The sequence below is a fragment of the Triticum urartu genome, chromosome 4, assembly GCF_003073215.2.
Source record: "Triticum urartu cultivar G1812 chromosome 4, Tu2.1, whole genome shotgun sequence".
Lineage (NCBI taxonomy): Eukaryota > Viridiplantae > Streptophyta > Magnoliopsida > Poales > Poaceae > Triticum > Triticum urartu.
Window position 1 is genome coordinate 87,581,554 of NC_053025.1, and position 23,414 is coordinate 87,604,967.

General features: G+C 42.3%; 1 long non-coding RNA gene across 13 annotated transcripts; it reads right to left on the reverse strand.

Moving 5' to 3' along the window:
* Positions 1-16,845: 16,845 nt before the first annotated feature.
* LOC125550824 lies at positions 16,846-23,179 on the reverse strand. 13 transcript variants are annotated; one of them, XR_007301920.1, is made up of 9 exons: positions 22,781-23,178; positions 22,551-22,616; positions 21,393-22,124; positions 21,067-21,196; positions 20,892-20,974; positions 20,445-20,529; positions 19,002-19,169; positions 18,742-18,770; positions 16,848-17,164 (listed from the first exon to the last, which is right to left on the reverse strand). It is a non-coding gene; the product is annotated as an uncharacterized LOC125550824 (long non-coding RNA). The 13 variants fall into 13 exon arrangements; XR_007301918.1 differs by having other exon boundaries at positions 18,742-18,789; XR_007301921.1 differs by lacking the exon at positions 16,848-17,164 and adding an exon at positions 18,489-18,565.
* Positions 23,180-23,414: the final 235 nt, after the last annotated feature.

Sequence of the window (23,414 nt, forward strand, 5' to 3'; positions counted from 1 at the left end):
TTCTTTTCTGGTCGATCAGTAGTGGAGCCCAGTTGGGGCGATCGAGGATCTAGCATTTGGGGTTGTCTTTATTTATTTTGGTTCCATAGTCGGACCTTGATTGTTTTCTGGATATTGTATGATATTATGTATTGTTTAAAGTGGCGATTGTGAGCCAACTCTTTATCCCTTTCTTATTTAGTACATGGCATGTGTAAAGATTACCCCTCTTGCGACATGCCTACTATGTGGTTATGCCTCTAAGTCGTGCTCCGACACATGGGAGATATAGCCTCATCGTGGGTGTTACAAGTTGGTAATCAGAGCCTTCCCCGACTTAGGAGCCCCCTGCTTGATCGAATCGTTGGCGTTGTTGAGTCTAGAAAAAAAATGTTTTGAGTCTTATAGGATTATATATATCGGAGAGTAGGATTCTTTTTACTCCCCAGTCCCTTTGTCGCTCTGGTGAGGCATCCTGACGTAGAGTTTTGACTCTTCTCTCCTCAAATTTCATGAATTGTTTTTAGGATCACGCGGGTATTTCTGGCTTATTCTGCGAGCCAATCCTTTATTAGTTTTGAGTTGTGGTATTCGAGTTGCTTCGAAGTCATATGTTGATTCCATACCTTGTCTAAGCGGTGTCCTCATATTTCTATGTGAATACTAATCCTTCATGATAATTGAGATTGTCATGTCAATCCTTTTCATCCGGCGTGTTTCTCTTCAAGTGGATCCGAACATTCTAAAACATCCGCAAGTTCAATTCTAAGTTTCTCTCAACGGTGTTCGTTTCATCCGCCCCCAAGTTGTCTTTGTTTTCTCGCCCACCCACCCCTTTATTTTTCTTCAAGGACTCGGTTTTCTTAACCAAGTATCCTTTTATTGATGGGAAGCCTCTCCATTCTTTTCCGTCAATGTTCTTATCCGGTGATTCTCAAGAAGGTTCTAACGGAGCTTCAAGTTATCATTATTCGTTCTTTTCTTCTCCGGTGGATTTAATTCAAGCTTTGTCGATCATAACTTTTCATCGTTGCTAATGTGTTCTCATGTCGGTGCACCTCTTAATCATCCACCTCTCGCTATTCATTTGTTCGGGAGTACTGAAGATATCTCAGAAGGCTCGTCTTTTCATTCAAGATCCGTTCGAACCTATCTCGAGGTTGTTATCTTAGTCAAGCCATTTAACTCAACCGGCGCAATCTATCTTTTAAATCGCTCAACAGTGTTTCTTTTGAGTGGGCCCTAACCCATAGGTCTTTTCCCAGGATCTTACCTGACTCTTCTATTTTCCCGGAGCTATCCTCAAATCCTTTCAAAGTTTGACGTCAGAATGGATTATCATCAGTCATATGTCTTTCTCCAAGATCTTTCAAATTATTTTCATTGTTGGTTCAACCTTTTCTAATTTTCATCCCGGAGTATCTCAACTACACATGGTGGTGTTTCTCATCGTCATTCTCAACATTTGAAGACCGAAGAAGTGTTTCCTCTAAATCTTGGTCCGTTCTCTTGAAGATTCATGGTTCTAGCTTGATGCCATCCTCTCATAATTGTTTTCGATTGTGAGAATTCTTTGCACCCATCCGGAGCAATTCTGCAGTCTTTTCAGTTCGATTCTCTGGAGCCCATCATCTCATAATTATTCATTCCAGCTTTCAGCTCTCATTCTAAAAATCTACACGTGCTTCGTTCAAGTATTCTCTAATCAGTTCGCGTTTTCTTCGCTCACTTGTACCAAAATTCTCTCAAGTATCTTCGTTCATTTTCTAATTCTTCCCGGTGTTTCTTTATCTTTTCTTCGTGCATTTTCAATTCTTACGGTGGTTCGGTTCAAGAGTTCTCTTCCTTGGTTATCATATCAATTCACTCGTTCTTTCCAATCCTACCGGTGGTTCCTTGAAGACCTTCTCAAGTTTGCGCTATATCTATCTTAATCCTTTCTACGATAATAAGTGGTATGAAATCCTTTGTTTGTAATTCTTACGATGGATAAGCATGTTGGGGAACGTAGTAATTTCAAAAAAATTCCTACGCACATGCAAGATAATGATGATGCATAGCAACGAAAGGGGAGAGTGTTGTCCACGTACCCTCGTAGACCGAAAGTGGAAGCGTTAGCACAACACGGTTGATGTAGTCGTACGTCTTCACAATCCGACCGATCAAGTACCAAACGCACGACACCTTCGAGTTCAGCACACGTTCAGCCCGATGACGTCCCTCGAACTCCGATCCAGCCGAGTGTTGAGGGAGAGTTTCGTCAGCACGACGGCATGGTGACGATGTTGATGTTCTACCGATGCAGGGCTTCGCCTAAGCACCACTATAGTATTATCGAGGTGGACTATGGTGGAGGGGGCACCGCACACGGCTAAGAGATCAATGATCAATTGTTGTGTCTAGAGGTGCCCCCTGCCCCCGTATATAAAGGAGGGAGGGAGAGGCCGGCCCTAGAGGGGGCGCGCCAAGTGTGGGGAGTCCTACTAGGACTCCCAAGTCCTAGTAGGATTCCCTTTCCTTTCTGGAGTAGGAGAGAAGGAGAGAGGGGGAGAGGGAAAAGGAAAAGGGGGCTGCACCCCTTGTCCAATTCAGACTAGAGGGGGGGCGCCTCCTTCCTTTTGGCCTCTCTCCTCTATTCCTGTATGGCCCAATGAGGCCCAATACTTCTCCCGGTGAATTCCCGTAACTCCCCGGTACTCCGAAAATACCCGAATCACTCGGAACCTTTCCGATGTCCGAATATAGTCATCCAATTTATCGATCTTTACGTCTCGACCATTTCGAGACTCCTCGTCATGTCCCCGATCTCATCCGGGACTCCGAACTACCTTCGGTATATCAAATCACATAAACTCATGATATAACCGTCATCGAACTTTAAGCGTGCGGACCCTACGGGTTCGAGAACTATGTAGACATAACCGAGACACATCTTCGGTCAATAACCAATAGCGGAACCTGGATGCTCATATTGGCTCCCACATATTCTATGAAGACCTTTATCGGTCAAAGCGCATAACAACATACGTTGTTCCCTTTGTCATCGGTATGTTACTTGCCCGAGATTCGATCGTCGATATCTGAATACCTAGTTCAATCTCGTTACCGGCAAGTCTCTTTACTCATTCCATAAAACATCATCCCGCAACTATCTCATTAGTTGCAATGCTTGCAAGGCTTATAGTGATGTGCATTACCGAGTGGGCCCAGAGATACCTCTCCGACAATCGGAGTGACAAATCCTAATCTCGAAATACGCCAACCCAACAAGTACCTTTGGAGACACCTGTAGAGCACCTTTATAATCACCCAGTTACGTTGTGACGTTTGGTACCACACAAAGTGTTCCTCCGGTAAACGGGAGTTGCATAATCTCATAGGCATAGGAACATGTATAAGTCATGAAGAAATTAATAGCAACAAACTAAACGATCAAGTGCTAAGCTAACGGAATGGGTCAAGTCAATCACATCATTCTCCTAATGATGTGATCCCGTTAATCAAATGACAACTCATGTCTATGGTTAGGAAACATAACCCTCTTTAATCAACGAGCTAGTCTAGTAGAGGCATACTAGTGACACCCTGTTTGTCTATGTATTCACACATGTATTATGTTTCCGGTTAATACAATTCTAGCATGAATAATAAACATTTATCATGATATAAGGAAATAAATAATAACTTTATTATTGCGTCTAGGGCATATTTCCTTCAGTCTCCCACTTGCACTAGAGTCAATAATCTAGTTCACATCGCCATGTGATTTAATACCAATAGTTCACATCACCATGTGATTAACACCCATAGTTCACATCGACATGTGACCAACACCCGAAGGGTTTACTAGAGTCAATAATCTAGTTCACATCTCTATGTGATTAACACCCAAAGAGTACTAAGGTGTGATCATGTTTTGCTTGTGAGAGAAGTTTAGTCAACGGGTCTGCCACATTCAGATCCGTAAGTATTTTGTAAATTTCTATGTCAACAATGATCTGCACGGAGCTACTCTAGCTAATTTCTCCCACTTTCAATATGTATCCAGACTGAGACTTAGAGTCATCTGGATCAGTGTCAAAATTTGCATCGACGTAACCCTTTACGATGAACCTTTTTGTCACCTCCATAATCGAGAAACATATCCTTATTCCACTAAGGATAATTTTGACTGCTGTCCAGTGATCTACTCCTAGATCACTATTGTACTCCCTTGCCAAAAACAGTGTAGGGTATACAATAGATCTGGTACACAGCATGGCATATTTTATAGAACCTATGGCCAAGGCATAGGGAATGACTTTCATTCTCTTTCTATCTTTGCCGTGGTCGGGCTTTGTGTCTTACTCAGTTTCACACCTTGTAACACAGGCAAGAACTCTTTCTTTGACTATTCCATTTTGAGCTACTTCAAAATCTTGTCAAGGTATGTACTCATTGAAAAACTTATTAAGCGTCTTGATCTATCTCTATAGATCTTGATGCTCAATATGTAAGCAGCTTCACCGAGGTCTTTCTTTGAAAAACTCCTTTCAAACACTCCTTTATATTTTGCAGAATAATTCTACATTATTTCCGATCAACAATGTGTCATTCACATATACTTATCAGAAATGTTGTAGTGCTCCCACTCACTTTCTTGTAAATACAGGCTTCACCGCAAGTCTGTATAAAACTATATGCTTTGATTAACTTATCAAAGCGTATATTCCAACTCCGAGATGTTTGCACCAGTCCATAGATGGATCGCTGGAGCTTGCACATTTTGTTAGCTCCCTTTGGATCGACAAAACCTTCCAGTTGTATCATATAAAACTCTTCTTCCAGAAATCCATTCAGGAATGCAGTTTTGACATCCATTTGCCAAATTTCATAAAATGCGGCAATTTGCTAACATGATTAGGACAGACTTAAGCATCTCTACGAGTGAGAAAACCTCATCATAGTCAACACCTTGAACTTTGTCAAAAACCTTTTTCGACAAGTCTAGCTTTGTAGATAGTAACACTACTATCAGCGTCCGTCTTCTGCTTGAAAATCCATTTATTTTCTTTGGCTTGCCGATCATCGGGCAAGTCAACCAAAGTCCATACTTTGTTCTCATACATGGATCCCATCTCAGATTTCATGGCATCAAGCCATTTCGCGGAATCTGAGCTCATCATCGCCTCCTCATAGTTCGTAGGTGCGTCATGGTCAAGCAACATGACCTCCAGAACAGGATTACCATACCACTCTGGTGCGGATCTCACTCTGGTTTACCTATGAGGTTCGGTAGTAACTTGATCTGAAGTTACATGATCATCATCATTAGCTTCCTCACTAATTGGTGTAGTAGTCACAGGAACAAATTTCTATGATGAAGTACTTTCCAATAAGGGAGCGAGTACAGTTACCTCATCAAGTTCTACTTTCCTCCCACTCACATCTTTCGAGAGAAACTCCTTCTCTAGAAAGGATCCATTCTAAGCAATGAATAACTTGCCTTCGGATCTGTGATAGAAGGTGTACCCAACATTTTCTTTTGGGTATCCTATGAAGACGCACTTCTCCAATTTGGGTTTGAGCTTATCAGGTTGAAACTTTTCACATAAGCATTGCAACCTCAAACTTTAAGAAACGACAGCTTAGGTTTCTTGCCAAACCATAGTTCATACGGTGTCGTCTCAACGGATTTAGATGGTGCCCTATTTAACGTGAATGTAGCTGTCTCTAATGCATAACCCCAAAACGATAGTGGTAATACGGTAAGAGACATCATAGATCGCACCATATCTAATAAAGTATGGTTACGACGTTCGGACACACCATTACACTGTGGTGTTCCAGGTGGCGTGAGTAGTGAAACTATTTCACATTTTTTAACTAAAGGCCAAACTCGTAACTCAAATATTTTACTTCTACGATCATATCGTAGAAACTTTTATTTTTGTTACGATGATTCTCCACTTCACTCTAAAATTCTTTGAACTTTTCAAATGCTTCAGACTTGTGTTTCATCAAGTAGATATACTCATATCTGCTCAAATCATCTATGAAGATCAGAAAATAATGATACCTGCTGTGAGCCTCAATATTCATCGGACCACATACATCAGTATGTATGATTTCCAACAAATCTGTTGCTTGCTCCATTGTTCCAGAGAACAGAGTCTTAGTCATCTTGCCCATGAGGCATGGTTCGCAAGCATCAACTGGTTCATAATCAAGTGATTCCAAAAGCCCATCAGCATGGATTTTCTTCATGCACTTTACACCAATATGACCTAAACGACAGTGCCACAAATAAGTTGCACTATCATTATTAACTTTGCATCTTTTGGCTTCAATATTATGAAAATGTGTGTCACCACGATCAAGATCCAACAAACCATTTTCATTGGGTGTATGACCATAGAAGGTTTTATTCATGTAAACAGAACAACAATTATTCTCTAACTTACATGAATAACTGTATTGCAATAAACATGATCCAATCATATTCATGCTCAACGCAAACACTAAATAACATTTATTTTAGGTTTAACACTAATCCCGAAAGTATAGGGAGTGTGCGATGATGATGATATCAATCTTGGAACCATTTCCAATACACATCGCCACTTCACGCTTAACTAATCTCTGTTCATTCTGCAACTCCTGTTTCGAGTTACTATTCTTAGAAACTGACCCAGTATCAAATACCGAGGGGTTGCTATAAACACATCAGTAACATGTATATCAAATATAGCATTGTTCACTTTGCCATCCTTCTTATCCACCAAATACTTGGGGCAGTTCCGCCTCCAGTGACTAGTCCCTTTGTAGTAGAAGCACTTAGTCCCAGGCTTAGGTCTAGACTTGGGCTTCTTCACTTGAGAAGAAAATTGCTTGTCGTTCTTCTTGAAGTTCCCTTTCTTCCTTTTGTCCCTTTACTTGAAACTAGTGGTTTTGTTTACCATCAACACTTGATGCTTTTCTTGATTTTTACCATCGTCAATTTTAGCATCACGAAGAGCTTGGGAATCGTTTCCGTTATCCCTTGCATATTATAGTTCATCACGAAGTTCTACTAACTTGGTGATGGTGACTAGAGAATTCTGTCAATCACTATTTTATCTGGAAGATTAACTCCCACTTGATTTAAGCGATTGTAGTACTCAGACAATCTGAGCACATGCTTACTGGTTGAGCTATTCTCCTCCATCTTGTAGGCAAAGTAATATCAAAGGTCTCATACCTCTCGACACGGGCATGAGTATGAAATACTAATTTCAACTCTTGGAACATCTTATATGCTCTGTGGCGTTCAAAACATTTTTGAAGTCTCGGTTTCTAAGCCGTAAAACATGGTGCACTAAACTATCAAGTAGTCATCATACTGAGCTTTGCCAAACGTTCATAACGTCTGCATATGCTCCTGCAATAGGTCCGTCACCTAGCAGTGCATCAAGGACATAATTCTTCTGTGCAGCAATGAGGATAATCCTCAGATCACAGATCCAATCCGCATCATTGCTACTAACATCTTTCAACTTAGTTTTCTCTAGGAACATAACAAAATAAAACAGGGGAGCTAAACGCGAGCTATTGATCTACAACATGGATATGCTAATACTACCAGGACTAAGTTCATGATAAATTAAAGTTCAATTAATCATATTACTTAAGAACTCCCACTTAGATAGACATCCCTCTAATCATCTAAGTGATCACGTGATCCAAATCAACTAAACCATAACCGATCATCACGTGAAATGGAGTAGTTTTTAATGGTGAACATCACTATGTTGATCATATCTACTATATGATTCACGCTCGACCTTTCGGTCTCAGTGTTCCGAGGCCATATCTGCATATGCTAGGCTCGTCAAGTTTAACCTGAGTATTCTGCGTGTGCAAAACTGGCTTGCACCCGTTGTAGATGGACGTAGAGCTTATCACACTCGATCATCACGTGGTGTCTGGGCATGACGAACTTTGGCAATGGTGCATACTCAGGGAGAACGCTTTTATCTTTGAAATTTAGTGAGAGATCATCTTATAATGGTACTGTCAATCAAAGCAAGATAAGATGCATAAAAGATAAACATCACATGCAATCGATATAAGTGATATGATATGGCCATCATCATCTTGTTCTTGTGATCTCCATCTCTGAAGCACCGTCATGATCACCATCGTCCCGGCGCGACACCTTGATCTCCATCGTAGCATCGTTGTCGTCTCGCCAATCTTATGCTTCTACGACTATCGCTACCGCTTAGTGATAAAGTAAAGCATTACAGGGCGATTGCATTGCGTACAATAAAGCGACAACCATATGGCTCCTGCCAGTTGCCGATAACTCGATTACAAAACAGGATCTTCTCATACAATAAAATTTAGCATCATGCTTTGACCATATCACATCACAACATGCCCTGCAAAAACAAGTTAGACATCCTCTACTTTATTGTTGCAAGTTTTACATGGCTGCTACGGGCTGAGCAAGAACCGTTCTTACCTATGCATCAAAACCACAACGATAGTTTGTCAAGTTGGTGCTATTTTAACCTTCGCAAGGACCGGGCGTAGCCACACTCGGTTCACCTAAAGTTGGAGAAACAGACACCCGCCAGCCACCTGGGTGCAAAGCACGTCGGTAGAACCAGTCTCGCGTAAGCGTACGCGTAATGTCGGTCCGGGCCGCTTCATCCCACAATACCGCCGAACCAAAATATAACATGTTGGTAAGCAGTATGACTTATATCGCCCACAACTCACTTATGTTCTACTCGTGCATATGACATCTACGCATAAAACCTGGCACGGATGCCACTGTTGGGGAACGTAGTAATTTCAAAAAAATTCCTACGCATACGCAAGATCATGGTGATGCATAGCAACGAGAGGGGAGAGTGTTGTCCACGTACCCTCGTAGACCGAAAGCGGAAGCGTTAGCACAACGCGGTTGATGTAGTCATACGTCTTCACGATCCGACCGATCAAGTACCGAACGCACGGCACCTCCGAGTTCAGCACACGTTCAGTCCGATGACGTCCCTCGAACTCCGATCTAGCCGAGTGTTGCGGGAGAGTTCCGTCAGCACGACGGCGTGGTGACGATGTTGATGTTCTACCGACGCAGGGCTTCGCCTAAGCACTGCTACAGTATTATCGAGGTGGACTATGGTGGAGGGGGGCACCACACACGACTAAGAGATCAATGATCAATTGTTGTGTCTAGAGGTGCCCCTGCCCCCGTATATAAAGGAGGGAGGGAGAGGCCGGCCCTAGAGGGGGCGTGCCAAGTGTGGGGAGTCCTACTAGGACTCCCAAGTCCTAGTAGGATTCCCTTTCCTTTCTGGAGTAGGAGAGAAGGAAAGAGGGGGAGAGGGAAAAGGAAAAGGGGCTGCACCCCTTGTCCCATTCGGACTAGAGGGGGGGCGCGTGCCTCCTTCCTTTTGGCTTCTCTCCTCTATTCCCGTATGGCCCAATAAGGCCCAATACTTCTCCCGGTGAATTCCCGAAACTCCCCGATACTCCGAAAATACCCGAATCACTCGAAACCTTTTCGATGTCCGAATATAGTCGTCCAATATATCGATCTTTACGTGTCGACCATTTCGAGACTCCTCGTCATGTCCCCGATCTCAACCGGGACTCCAAACTACCTTCGGTATATCAAATCACATAAACTCATAATATAACCGTCATCGAACTTTAAGCATGCGGACCCTACGGGTTCGAGAACTATGTAGACATGACCGAGACACGTCTCCGGTCAATAACCAATAGCGGAACCTGGATGCTCATATTGGCTCTCACATATTCTACGAAGATCTTTATCGGTCAAACCGCATAACAACATACGTTGTTCCCTTTGTCATCGGTATGTTACTTGCCCGAGATTCGATCGTCGGTATCTCAATACCTAGTTCAATCTTGTTACCGGCAAGTATCTTTACTCGTTCCGTAAAACATCATCCCGCAACTATCTCATTAGTTGCCATGCCTGCAAGGCTTATAGTGATGTGCATTACTGAGTGGGCCCAGAGATACCTCTCCGATAATCGGAGTGACAAATCCTAATCTCGAAATACGCCAACCCAACAAGTACCTTTGGAGACACCTGTAGAGCACCTTTATAATCACCCAGTTACATTGTGACGTTTGGTAGCACACAAAGTGTTCCTCCGGTAAACGGGAGTTGCATAATCTCATAGTCATAGGAACATGTATAAGTCATGAAGAAAGCTATAGCAACAAACTAAACGATCAAGTGCTAAGCTAACTGAATGGGTCAAGTCAATCACATCATTCTCCTAATGATGTGATCCCGTTAATCAAATGACAACTCATGTATATGGTTAGGAAACATAACCATCTTTGATCAACGAGCTAGTCAAGTAGAGGCATACTAGTGCCACTCTGTTTGTCTATGTATTCACACATGTATTATGTTTCCGGTTAATACAATTCTAGCATGAATAATAAACATTTATCATGATATAAGGAAATAAATAATAACTTTATTATTTCCTCTAGGGCATATTTCCTTCAAAGCATAATGTAATTCTTATTCTTGTTTCTTCCAAGTGATTATTTCCTTATTTCAGAGGTTCATCAAAATTCTTGATTTCATTTGTTAATCTTTCTTTCTGGAGTTCCAAGTTTTCTCGGTTATATCATTTCAAAGCTTCATCTAAATCCTTGCAAGGCTTCTCCCGGAGTTCTTTTCAACTTTCTTTTCATTTGATCATTCTTTTATTACCGGAGTTCTTCATGGAGGCTCTATATGATGGTTCATCAAGGAATTAATTCCTTCTCGAAGTGTTCATTGAGATTCTTTTCAGAGGAGCTCAAGTTTTCTTCATCTTGCAATCCGGAGTGCAATCGTTCTCCCTTATCTTTTGAGGTGGTAATATATCATTCTTCATTCACAAGAATGAGGTATTTAAACCCATCACTTTCTTCCATGGAGTTATCTTGGTATAAATTTCACCTAAAGCCTTCCATTGGGAGTGTTGCTCTTTGTGGTGATTATCTATGATCCAAGTTTTATCCTTATCACCTCGGTGGAAGAATATTTCTATCTTTTTCTAGCTGCCAATCAAATCTTTTCCGTGAGTGGCAAGTTGTCACCTCATAATTTTGAGATGTCTTCTATAAGTCCATATCAAGCTTATCCTTTTTGTTGTTGGTTTTCCAACAACTCCGTTATAACTTTCTTGGAAGGGTGATCTTCAAGCTCACTTGTGGCATAAGTTGACCTTTTCTTCTCCATCCTTTGATTTCAATGAGCTATATTCTTTCTTCTTACGGAGGCATTGTGACGTTGCTCTCCTCACTCATCATCTCGAATTGTGATGATCATGTTCTTTTCATGTTTATCCATTTAACTGGAGTGTTGTGTCCTTTGCTCAAATTCTTTTCATCTTTTCGAGTCTTGCATCTCTTTTCAACCGGAGTGTTGTCCGAATTTGTTCTTCCTTGTTCCTCTTTCCTAATGGAGTGCTTTCAACTTCGTTCATCTCCGTTTTATTCTTTCTTTCAATTTGTTCAACCTCTCAAGGTTTTTTTGTTTCACTCATTTGTCAAAGAAGCAACTTAGTTTTACCTCTCCTCTTTCTCTTCTGTTTTCCCTCCGGTGACATCCTAGATATCGGGACGAGATCCTCTCGTAGTGGTGGAGTGTTGTAACGCCCCGAGACTGTTGCGCCAGATGTCTTCCAGCTATTCGCTGTTGTTGCCTTGTCATTTGTTTGTGTGTCATTCATTTCAAATCATGTCATCATGTGCATCGCATTTGCATACGTGTTCGTCTCATGCATCCGAGCATTTTCCCCGTTGTCCGTTTTGCAATCCGGCGCTCCTATGTCCTCCGGCGCCCCCTTTTGCCTTTTTTCGTGTGCGGGTGTTAAGCATTCTCGGGATGGACCGAGATTTGCCAAGCGGCCTTGGTATATCACCGGTAGACCGCCTGTCAAGTTTCGTACCATTTGGAGTCCATTTGATACTCCAACGGTTAACCGTAAAGGCCTCGTGTGTGTTGCAGCCCAACACCCCTCCAAAGTGGCCCAATAACCCATCCAAACCCCCTCCATCCTCTCGGCCGTTCAATCACGATCACGAGGCCGAAAACAGCACCCCATTTGGACTCTCCTACCTCCCTCTACCTATATATTTTCACCTCCCTCCGAAAAATCGCGAAGGAAACCCTAGTCTTCTTCCCCTCGCGCCGCCGGACACTTCCCCACCACCGACGGACATGTCCGCCGCCACCGTCCGGCCTCTCCCGCGCCACCATGTTGCCCTCTCTCTCCTTCCCGCCGCCAGGTCCCGTGAGGCCCAGATCGGGCCCGCCCCGGGCCACGCCGGGCCCGAGAGAGCCCGCGCCCCGCCGCCGCGCGCCGCCTACCGCCCGACGCCGGCGCGCCACCGCCGGACCTCCCGCGCTGCCGCCGCCCTAGCTCCGCCACCTCCCGCCGGCGCGTCACTGCCCGCGCCCCCGCGCCCCACGCCGTCGCCTCTGCTCCGGCGACCGGCACCGGCCGGATCCGCCCGACCCCGCGACTCCTGCGAGCCTCCCCGACCCTCCGGCCATCATCTTCCTCGTCTCTGGCGAGCAACTCCGGCCCCACCTCGGTCCACGTGCGAACCCTAGATCCAGATCTGGGAGGTTATTTTTCCACTAAGTCCCTGATTTCCTATCTTCTGATGCCATGTTCGCCGTGCCATAACTCCATGTGTGCTGCTCTGTTTCATGCATATAATATATCAAAATGTTCATCTGGATGTGATCTTCATTTTGTTCCATTGCACCATGCTTGTTTGTGTCCATCTTGATGCCCTAATGACTGTCCCAAGAGTGCTTCATAATGTTAGGTGCTGATTCTTATCAGTTTATGAGCATTTGTCATTTTTGCCATGATTATTGTGAGCTGCATATGGACTTGAGCTCTACATGTGTTTTGGGATATGCCATGCCATCTTTACAGAGGTATATTCCATGTATTGTTGTGATCAATATGGTGACTAGCACAAGCATGCAAAGTAGCTCTTGTAATATTGCTGATTTCAGGATCTCAGGATTTTGGTTAAGTCTTTGTCTGCTGTTATTTTTACTAGATGACCCATTGCACCAATGACGCAAAGGCCGGCAGCAAGCCAAGTATTGTAAGAGTGGTGATAGGAAAACTCAGACACAGATTGAAATAATGAGTACTTTGCGCCGATGGCGCAAAGGGCGAGAGCAACCTAGCATTGAAAACCATGCACGTAAGAATATTTAGACACTGATTGGAAGATAAGGAAATAGATACTAAGGTATAATGTTTATACACAATGTTACAATTTATGGTAGCTTATTTACATTGTTTTTAGTAAGCAAGCTACATAAGTAGAGATGCATCATATAGATAGGTCTGGCCATCTCTCTTTACGATGAGTGATATACGCAGTGGTGAACATCAGGTAGAATCATCGTTGCATGTGTCATCGGTATCGAAAATGACTTCATTGTCTAAGCAACTTTTCATGGTGGGTGTGTTCGGTGGGCTGCCAATGCCAAAAGTAGATATGCCTTCCATATCATCATCCAGTCCCCAATAATACCCTTTTTATAGAATGTCATTTGATTGTAATTATATCATTGAGGAGCTCTGCAACATATCTTATTTGCGATAGAGTATGGTTAAAATCGATGTCTTTGGGTGTTGATCCTATTATGAAGTTGGTATCTCTTATATGGTAAAGTTCTTTCACTGTCATGCGATCCCCACCCGAAATACTGCACCAACTGCTGCTTAGATAGTCCATTATTACTTATTTTCTTTAAGCTCCTGTTTTAGAGATTTATTTTTTTGTTGAACCAGCTGGAACTTATCATAGTTGAAGTCTTGCACCACTTTGTTGTAAGAGACTTCCATAAACCTAATAGCTTCATTTTCCAGCCGATCTTCAGCTTCTTCGAGATTTTCGTAGACATAGATGGATATTGATTTCCTTCAAAGTTCATTGCTTAGTTGGTGCTTAGATGGACATAACTGAATGGTTGCGTCGACACCAACATTCCTTTACTTTCTGTGTTGAGTACACTACGATTTGGAAGGCCAATCTGTTGCATCATAGCATCCAAAAGCATTTTTGTTGGGATCCTAACTTGTTCCAACACTTTTGACCCGTTGCACAGCTAATGCAAAAAGCAAGAGCGAACCAAGCATTCAAACCATGCAAATAAGAGTGGTTTAGAGATTGATAATAAAATCCTTAAAGCATAAAGAAATAGATACTTAGGTATAATTTTTATAGAGAACATTATATATTACTCCCTCTGTTCCTAAATATAAGATGCTTTGACAGTTCAAATGACCACATCGACTAAGTAGCTCTTCATGGTAGGTGTGTCCAGTGGGCTGTCATTGGCGAACACACGGATCCATATGACCGAACTCGTTGTCTAAGCTCTCAAAATGTCTTCGGATTGTAAAGTGTATCGTCAAGGTGCTCTACAATATATCTTACTTACGTCGTCTTCAGTTGATTCCAAAATGAAACTGGTATAGATTGTACCGAAAAGCACTAAAAAGAGTTGAATATATTAGCATCAAAGTAAGTTAATATGTAGCAAGCATAAAATTCTTCTCACTGATTATCTTTAACCATCATGTAACACAATCACCTAAATCATTAAACTCCCTGGGGTTAAAACTCCTGGGAACGACTATTTCTGACATTAGTTTTGACACTTCCCTCACATGTTTTTTTAAAAGCACTCGTCCCTCCCAAGTGTGATGGCCTGTTTTTTTTTTGAATAGTTCGAATTGCTTACCACATGTGTCACGTGGTTCGATGGCCCGTTTTGTTGGAGTGTGAAGTTTCTGTGCTCGGGCACCATGGTGCCCTTAAAAAATGCAAAAACCATATTTAAAAGTAAAAAATCAAAAATAATTCTGTGGAAACTTCCATGTATTCACTACGGATCCATGGAATTTTGTTTCGAAAATAAATGTAATTTGAAAGCTATACAAAAAAACAAAATTCCATCCCATTTGAAAATACATATTTGTCTTTCTTTTACACTACGTGGGAAAGCAAAATGTTATAATTTTTTGCACATATATAGTATATATGTGTGTGTGCGTGTTTACAAAAGGTTTCAATTTTTTTAAGCTGTAAAAAATGATTTTTTTGTAACATGCACCATGATGCCCGTGCACATCTGGCAATATTCGGTTTGTTGGAAGTGCGGAGGAATGGCGCTCGGGCGCGTTTAGTGGTTGTGGTTAAATGGACAGTTGTAAATTCAGGTGCAATGAATGCTCTACATGTTCATTTGTCTAACAGATTTAAGATTAATTAAGAAAGGATGATTTCAAATCCCAAGTTGCAAATTGTTTCTGTTCATGTTAGCGGTGCAAAAAAAAGGCCTATCCTAGCAGATTTGGGACGATGACATTTCATAATTTGCAAAATAAGAAATTTTCATGTTTGTTGTGCAAATGATGATTACATTTAAATATTTGCAAATTAGGATTTGTTCATGTTCACCATGCAAAAAAGTGCGACTACATTTTACAATTTGAAAATTGGGATTTGTTCATGTTGGCCATGCAAAAAATGCCCTAGCACATCGTAAGTTTTCTAGTAGGTTGGGATTAATTAGACCTAATACAAAAATCAAATACGGGATGCATTGGAGAGGCTGACGTGGGATGGACACTTTTGAGTGAGAGCAAGCGAGCTCGGGTACTCTTCGGAGTTTCCGGTCTTGTTGGCCGTTTCTTTAACCGGTGTAGTGCAAAGTGGCGTGGGGATAGGATGACGGCACGCAACACGTGTCGCTCCTCTGCTCTGTTGTCTCTTCGCTGCTTCTCCCCCTTCGATCTTGAAATCCCAGCGCATGGTGGCTGGCACCTCTCCCCTATTTCTCTTCCCCGCCCCAAGTTTTCCATCCTCCGCTGATGCGCACCAGTGTTGGGGAGCAAGAGGGGCCCCGCCTCCTGTGCTGTGGCGCTGCCCAATGGCAGGCTCGGACACTCGAGCCGACCGCCTGTTGCCAGCGTCGGCTTGAGCGGACGCCACCTCCTCTCCTCTCCTCTCCAATCGGGATCTCGGACCTCACCAGCAGAGCCCTCGTTTTCATGGAAGGAAGCCATCGCAAGCGATTGAGGATGCCTCCCGACGAGCATGCTCGTGGTTGCCCACATCCCGGCAGTGCGTGGGAGCCGGTGTCTTTGGGCAGAGGTGCCGGCGACCTCACGGTCTTGTCGGCGACTCCACCGTCACAAGTATAACTACAGGTATGGTAGCGTCTGCACCCCCTGTCTTCTTTGATAGTGATTTTTTGTTGCAGAAAACAGACAAAACATGCTTGAGATTTCAGTAAAACAGATTTTGTTTTACTATGTTTGCTCTAAAAAATTGTTCTGACCATTTCAGTGGGGATCTTCATTGCTTCTTCAGGCTGGGGAGGCTGCTCTACGCCGGGTCTTTTTCTGCTTTCTCTGTTGTGTCTTTTGGGGCAGCATGGTATGGCATTTCTTTTATTCTATGAGGATTTATCTTGCTTCTTATCCAGTTTGTGTGGTGATGATGTGGCGTTGGATTGTCGGTGGTGATGTTTCTGTCAGTAGGCTGTGGTGGTGTCTTTCAATTCCGTCAAAAGGTTTTAGTGGTGATATTGTTTTTGTTGTTAGTCATTTAGGTGAGTATGGTCTGGTTGTGAGTTGCAGGCCTTCGTCTCGGTCAGAGGAAGGGCGCGTTCTCGATCTGGTCGAACCTGGTGTGCACGGCAAGGCAGCTCTGTATGGAGGGAGAGGCAATTTGGGGATGACTTCTTGATGAGTAGAATTTACTAAGCAATTAGATCAAATACATATATATTTAATGCAATGCTCTGTTCGTTATCTGAATGCTCAAGTCGGAAAGTTGTGTCAGCTTGACAATTGTCAAATCCCTGCTGGAAAAGTACCACATTGATTTGAAGCTAATTGGCCACCTTGCGGTTGGTAGCGAGACAGCTTGACAGTTGTTTATTAGTTCAGTCTCAGTCGCACTCACTCAGTCACTACCGTTGACACTTGTCACAAATACAGGAAAGTATGAATACTGACATTGAGGAAGTTTGACTCTAGTAATGCATGTTATGGTGGAACAACCTCCCTCTTTGTGTAACTTCAATCGAAAGTTGATGTTGGGATGAACGTTACGGCCTCGTAGTCTGCACAGATAGCACGGTTAGTCACCCAATATGGCCATCCAACTGTTGCACTAAGTGGATTCAGTTTCTCTTCCTTTTGTCTCCGTGCAACACTCATTTGCTGTCCCATATTATGTTCAGGTTTATGCAGAGGGGTCAGCTCGGCCTATGGGTGGAGCTGCTACAATTGCTATGCTTATTGGTCCAAATGCATCTATTTCTTTCGAAAGCAAATATAGAGCTTCTCACATGACTCATGTTTACGATCTCTACAAGCCTCATCTTGCAAGTGAATATTCGGTTAGGGTTCTATCACTTGTTTTTGTTTGTTTGTTTTAGGCATCTAAATAAACAATTTTCTCAACCAGATACCATTTTTGCCTATTTCATAGTATTATATCATATGTACACATTATAGCTAGGTTGTTAATGGGAAACTTTCTCAAACATGCGATTGAAGACCATATAGTTCCTAATAAAAAAGAAGCCTCGTATGGTTTGTCTATATATAATTCCTAATAAAAAACCCTCATATGCATGTTGGGGACAGAGGTGTGTGGTTGCTGAGTTAAGTGCGTCGTTTTGAACTTTTGATAAGAAAAATCCACAGTCGCCATGCTATTATGTCCTTTTTAAGTGGCCTGAATTCGTTCGTGCTTGGTGCAGCGAGATGCATGGCGCTTCGGGAGTTGTGGCAGACATGGACAGATGAATTAACATGATCTTGAGATTGCATGGAACCCTATGTTGTTGACACATAAGGTGTATGATCTCGACCTCACTGAACCCTGTCTTGGTAAATTTATCAGTTCCTTACATCTGTCCGTGTAACTTCGAACCCAGTTTAGACATACTCAGTTTCATAGGGCAGACGAGTAAGGAAAAGCAATTGATGTTGTTAAGAAGCATTGGGGAAAGTATGTATCTTGCCTGGAATCTCACATGTCTGTTATTTCAATTGCTTGTATGATAAAAATTACTACGTGAAGATTTTGCTTTTGCAGTTTGCCTGGTTTAATGATCTATTCATTTACTTTGCAGCTCATAACACTTATGTTGAAACTATTTGTGAGCGGATGTTTACGCCATTAATGTCGACCATTATATTGGAGGATTTAAAGTAGGTAATATACTATCATGTTTAAATAAATTCTCGTCTTGCTTGTTTCAAGAACCTGAGTGTTGTTACAGAATAACATATTAGCTAATCTCAATTTCTTAGGGTGACACCTGTTGCACCAATTGACATTGTTGACAGCATAACAAAAGAAGCTTGAACTAATATTAATTTTTGCAATTGAGAAGAGGAGCGTGAGGGAATATGATGTGACATGTGAGTATCTTCTCTCTATGTAACTACATCATTGGTAATTTGTATTCTTTCACTATTTGTCATACAATTCCACCAAATGTCACAAGTACCTAATACAAATCAAGGGCTTCCTTTAATAGCTATAAGTTTTACATCACCAAGAAACAAATTCTACAATAATGTTGGTAAGCATCATATTCACATGCCACAGCCAAAAAGAGCAAGCACATAGTATTCTAAGAATGGCCCATAAAACTAGGCGATGTAGCAGAGGAAGGTGGCAAACCTTAATCACAGCACGACATCCGCTAGCTACTGATGGATTGAACAATACCTGGAAGAAGAACATAGCAATACACACATCAAAAAGAGGCCAAGACATGGACTGGATCAAATGCATATCCTACCGGAAAAGAAACAATAGTTGGAGGTTCACCATCATGGAAGGAGGTGGATAACAACTTCTTGTCAGATTTTATTGGCCACCGCAGAAATAAATAGAAATCGTAACATCCTCATGATTGATTATAGGAAATAATAACTTACCTTCAAATCTCAGAGAGAGTGGCACACACAGAGAGTGACAGAGAGAGGGAGACTTAGACACCATTCATCGCAGTAAAAATGAGTGCACGTCGCAGAACTGATCATATGGGAAGAATACCCTTCGAAATTATATCCCAAAAGCTCAGCGCAGCCAATATAAGTATACAACTGTCAGATATTAGAAAATGGTATTATAGGTGTGCTAATGCCTAAAGTGCCAGAACAAATCATGCTCATATGCACATGAGCACATCACAACACAGACATGCATAAACACATCGCAAATTTTTGAAGAAAAGGGTCGGGGCGTCACAATACCACATGATTTTCATAGGAAAGACTTCTGGTCATGTGTCACCTAAAAGTATATACATGCAAGAACCTTTTCTCTCTTGATCTTGGAAACATCTACCTGCCTAGAAAGATGCTAGAAGCATGATCCAGGCGAGAGGAGAAGTATTTTTTTTCTAAGAAGCTACAGAGAGAGAGAGAGAGAAGTAAGCCAGTGATCCTCGCCTAGCTAGTGCACACACACACACATCTCAAGCCAACACACCATAAATGCAGCAGCAGCACGCAAGCCACAAATAGGCGTGTGGCGCAGCGCACGGGGAAGATAGAGACACAACCAATAGAGTGAGGAGTAGATAGCCACGCTTGCCGTCGAGCCGTTCACACTAAAAGGGATAAAAGAGTAGGATGCTTCTATTCTCAAACCTTCCCATCATAGGGAGTAATTATCAAACAGAGAAACAAAAGGAAAAGAAAAGCAAGAAGTTCCCTTCGTCCATCCGTTTTTTATTTTCTTTCACTTATATACATCAGACTAACACACAAGCACTTCAACTATTATAAACATAATTCCCAATTCAAGAACACGGTTGAATATTAGAGCACCACATACTACTCTTCGTAAAGTAAAACTGGGCATGCCAAGTCATGACTGACAGACGAAGCTCAGGAAGGATTTGATTGTGCTATTAGTCAGTAGGTACATTACAGCAAGGTTGTTAGAATCGCGATTCTGTTATACAATTCTACGACTTTACGATCCAAACTAACCCCTATGATTCTACGATTTTAGTTCATAGGATCTACGTTTCTACGATCCTGATAGTGAAGATTCTACGATTTGCAATCTTACCATCGGAGCTCCGATCCGATTCAAAATCGCGATTCTGACAACCTTGCATTACAGAGCTTGTTCATGCTAAGAACATCTGTTATTAGATTCTTATAACCACACTTCATGTTTGTATTTTCTAAATTAAAATAAGCGATCTCACTACAGTAAAAAATAAACACATATATAGCTGACATAATTACCTCGCGAAGCTATTAGCAAGGTAGTTACAAAATATTATGCTATCCTAATCATATTGCCAAATTACAATTGACCGATTCTAGTCTAGGTTTTAAATTTCAAAAGGGGGGACAACTCACCATGCTCTTTGATTTCTTCTTGGACCCATGTTTCTTATCACCAGTCCCCTCCCTGCCGCACGAATCCTCATTGATCTATGCAAATCTTTAAACGAAAGCATCCAAATAACCAATATGTATCTTCAAAATAGAAAAATCAAATTCATAAAAGCTATCTAATTGATGGAAGGAGATTTATTTTATAATGGATTCACTCTATCAGGCAAACTGTGATGTTTTGGCATCCATGGTCGAAACATCAATATAAGATTCAAATATTTAGACATGGCAGTGAGTCATGATGTCATAAAAAGCAGAGTTTTTCTCAATCATTTATGTGGGACAAAGTACATAGTAGATATGCTTAATAATAAGTTAACAAAGATGACACCCAATGACTCAAACACTAAAGCTTTGGCTTCACCATAACAAATTAATCTTTGCCATATACAGTCTAGCCCTCAATACCTGGCATCTCATTTTACAATGGAACTCTCTTTTCCCTTGGCAAGCAGAAGTAATGTAGCAGTAGCATTTCTTTCTCGTGTACTCTGTTGGACAGAACAAATATTAGATGCTGAAAAATCATGTTACACATGAAGCCAAATAAGCATTTTTGCATAAACCAAAAGGATAAACTCACCCTGGGGTAGACTGCAATCATCTGATAATCACATCAATCTTGTATAATCTATTCAAACAAATTTGTCGGTCAAAATATGACAATTAGCGTCCACCATGTAGCTTTATTAAGGGTATTGTTCAATGCCGGGCTGCAAAGTATAAACACGCGTTACTGCATTTAAATCTATGCTGCTGAAAAAATAAGTGGTAAGAATTATGAAAATATATAACACACTTTGCCATGGATTGCAAAAACTAAAAAAGAAAAGGATGCCCAGTATGGACTCTTCTATATGTGCACCTTATATTTCCTACATGAAGAGGAATAAGAGATGAACCACTAACCTAGCAAGCAGTCAAGCGAACCTGATGGTACTGGTCTCTTGCCATCGAGGCCAATGCGCTTGACTTGGCGCTGCGTGCTACTGCCTTCATGCCGCAAGACTTTCTTACTCTTGTTGTCCTCTCCCTCGAATGCAATGAACAGCAGGTACATACACCATGGAGAATATGTAAGTAACTGAACGTACGACATATCCTTCATCAATTCTTAAATAAAAAACTAAAGTTCAGGTTTTCTCACTGGCTCATAGCCTTCTCTTCAATCCTTGCTTCTCACAAAGAGTTTTCCTCTCCCTCCAATGCAATGAACAACAAGTGCATACACCATAGAGAGAATGTTAGCAACTGAACATATGACACGTCCTTCATCAATTCTTAAAAAAAACTAAAAATGAAGCTCTTCTCATTGGCTCATAGCCTTCTCTACAATCCGTGCTTCTCACAAAGTGTTTTCATATTCACAAATAACCAAGGAGGCAACCAACAACATATAGTAGCACATAGCAGCAGCACAAGTAGAGTTAGGCCAAGCAGCAGCCAAGCCTGGCAGGAGCAGAACCCATAGCAAACACATCTACCAGCATAAATTCGAAAGAGAGAGGGGGGAGGAGGAAAGAGCTTACCTGCCTGTAGAGACAAGAATGGCTTGAGGAGTAGGGTTGTGGATGACAGGTGGCTGGGTGGGCTCATCTTTAAGCAGTTTTCATTACTGGCCACAAAAGCGTCATCTTGAGACTGAAATCATAAAAGTTGTGTGCATAAAGACGAAGATAAAATCACTCTAAGCAAGATGAGAACGACAAATTGAAAAGCTCATTGTATCTATTAAACTAAGGACAGGAATGGCCTTTATTGAACTAACATACTGTACCTAAGAGACTGAGAATCAGGGACAACCTTTATTAAACTAAAAAATTGATCAAATTGGGCATTTAGAATTCCTCCTAGATATTGTGAGCAGCAGAGGTCCGATATGTTTCGAGCCCAGTAAAATATGCATGCTTTCACATGTTTCAGACATATTTAATATCTTCTATGTGTATGCATACATAGAAACAAGAATGTCTAAATATACAGGCGTGCATGGAAAGACAAGGACCAGATTCTTTCCTGAATGTCTAAATGAACACACAAGAATGTTGCGCTGGTCAAATCGCCCACCTCGTGTCGTTGCTGCCGGCACTGTCGGCATTGATGTACATGTACTCCACGACTGTGCTGTTGCCTCTGGTAATCAACACACGAGCTATTGGCATCAAATTAGGAATCATTGTATATGGTTTTTCAAACTATAAGCCTATAGAAAAGCAAATACATCAAGACCTAACATAACAGCCAACGATTGCAACCATAGCCTAAGTTAGAGAAAGAACAACCTAGCCAGAGCATACCTGCAAGCCAATGGCGGCCATGATGAACAAGGGCTGACCACCCCTTCTCCCCTGCAGCTCCATCCCAGTGCGATGGGAGTGCTGTCTCGCTGCTTCTTGCCCCGGTCACCGGCCACGCTACTCCTTCGCCCCACCATCGGCCTCCCCTGCTCCTCAACCTCCACCGTCAAGACCTAGCTGCGACGCTACTCCTCAATTTTGCCGCGCCGCCCCTCTTCTCCTGCGGGATGTGACCCTTCTCTTTGAGGAGAAGCCAGCACGCGGGAGGATCCGGTAGTAGGAGAGGAGGAGAGGCAGCGCTGGGCAGAGGAGGAGGAGGAGAAGGGGCGCGGCGGCGGCGGTGGTCATGAGGAGGAGAGGAGAGACGAGGCATGGGGTCTGGGGGATCGAGGATGTGAGGGGATTGCAGCTAGGTTTTGCCCGATTCCACAACGCATAGAACGGACGGGACCCTGAGGTTTCTTCTCAATGTAACTGCAAAACGGGCCCACGAGGAAAGGAGCCCCACATGTCATCCGCTGCAGCATGAAAGATCAATGTTCAAAGAAACTAACCGCGGGATTTTTGACAGCACTGTAAAATCGGGCCAGCGAGGCAGATCGTGCGGCCAGAATGCATGCGCGCCGCGAATGCC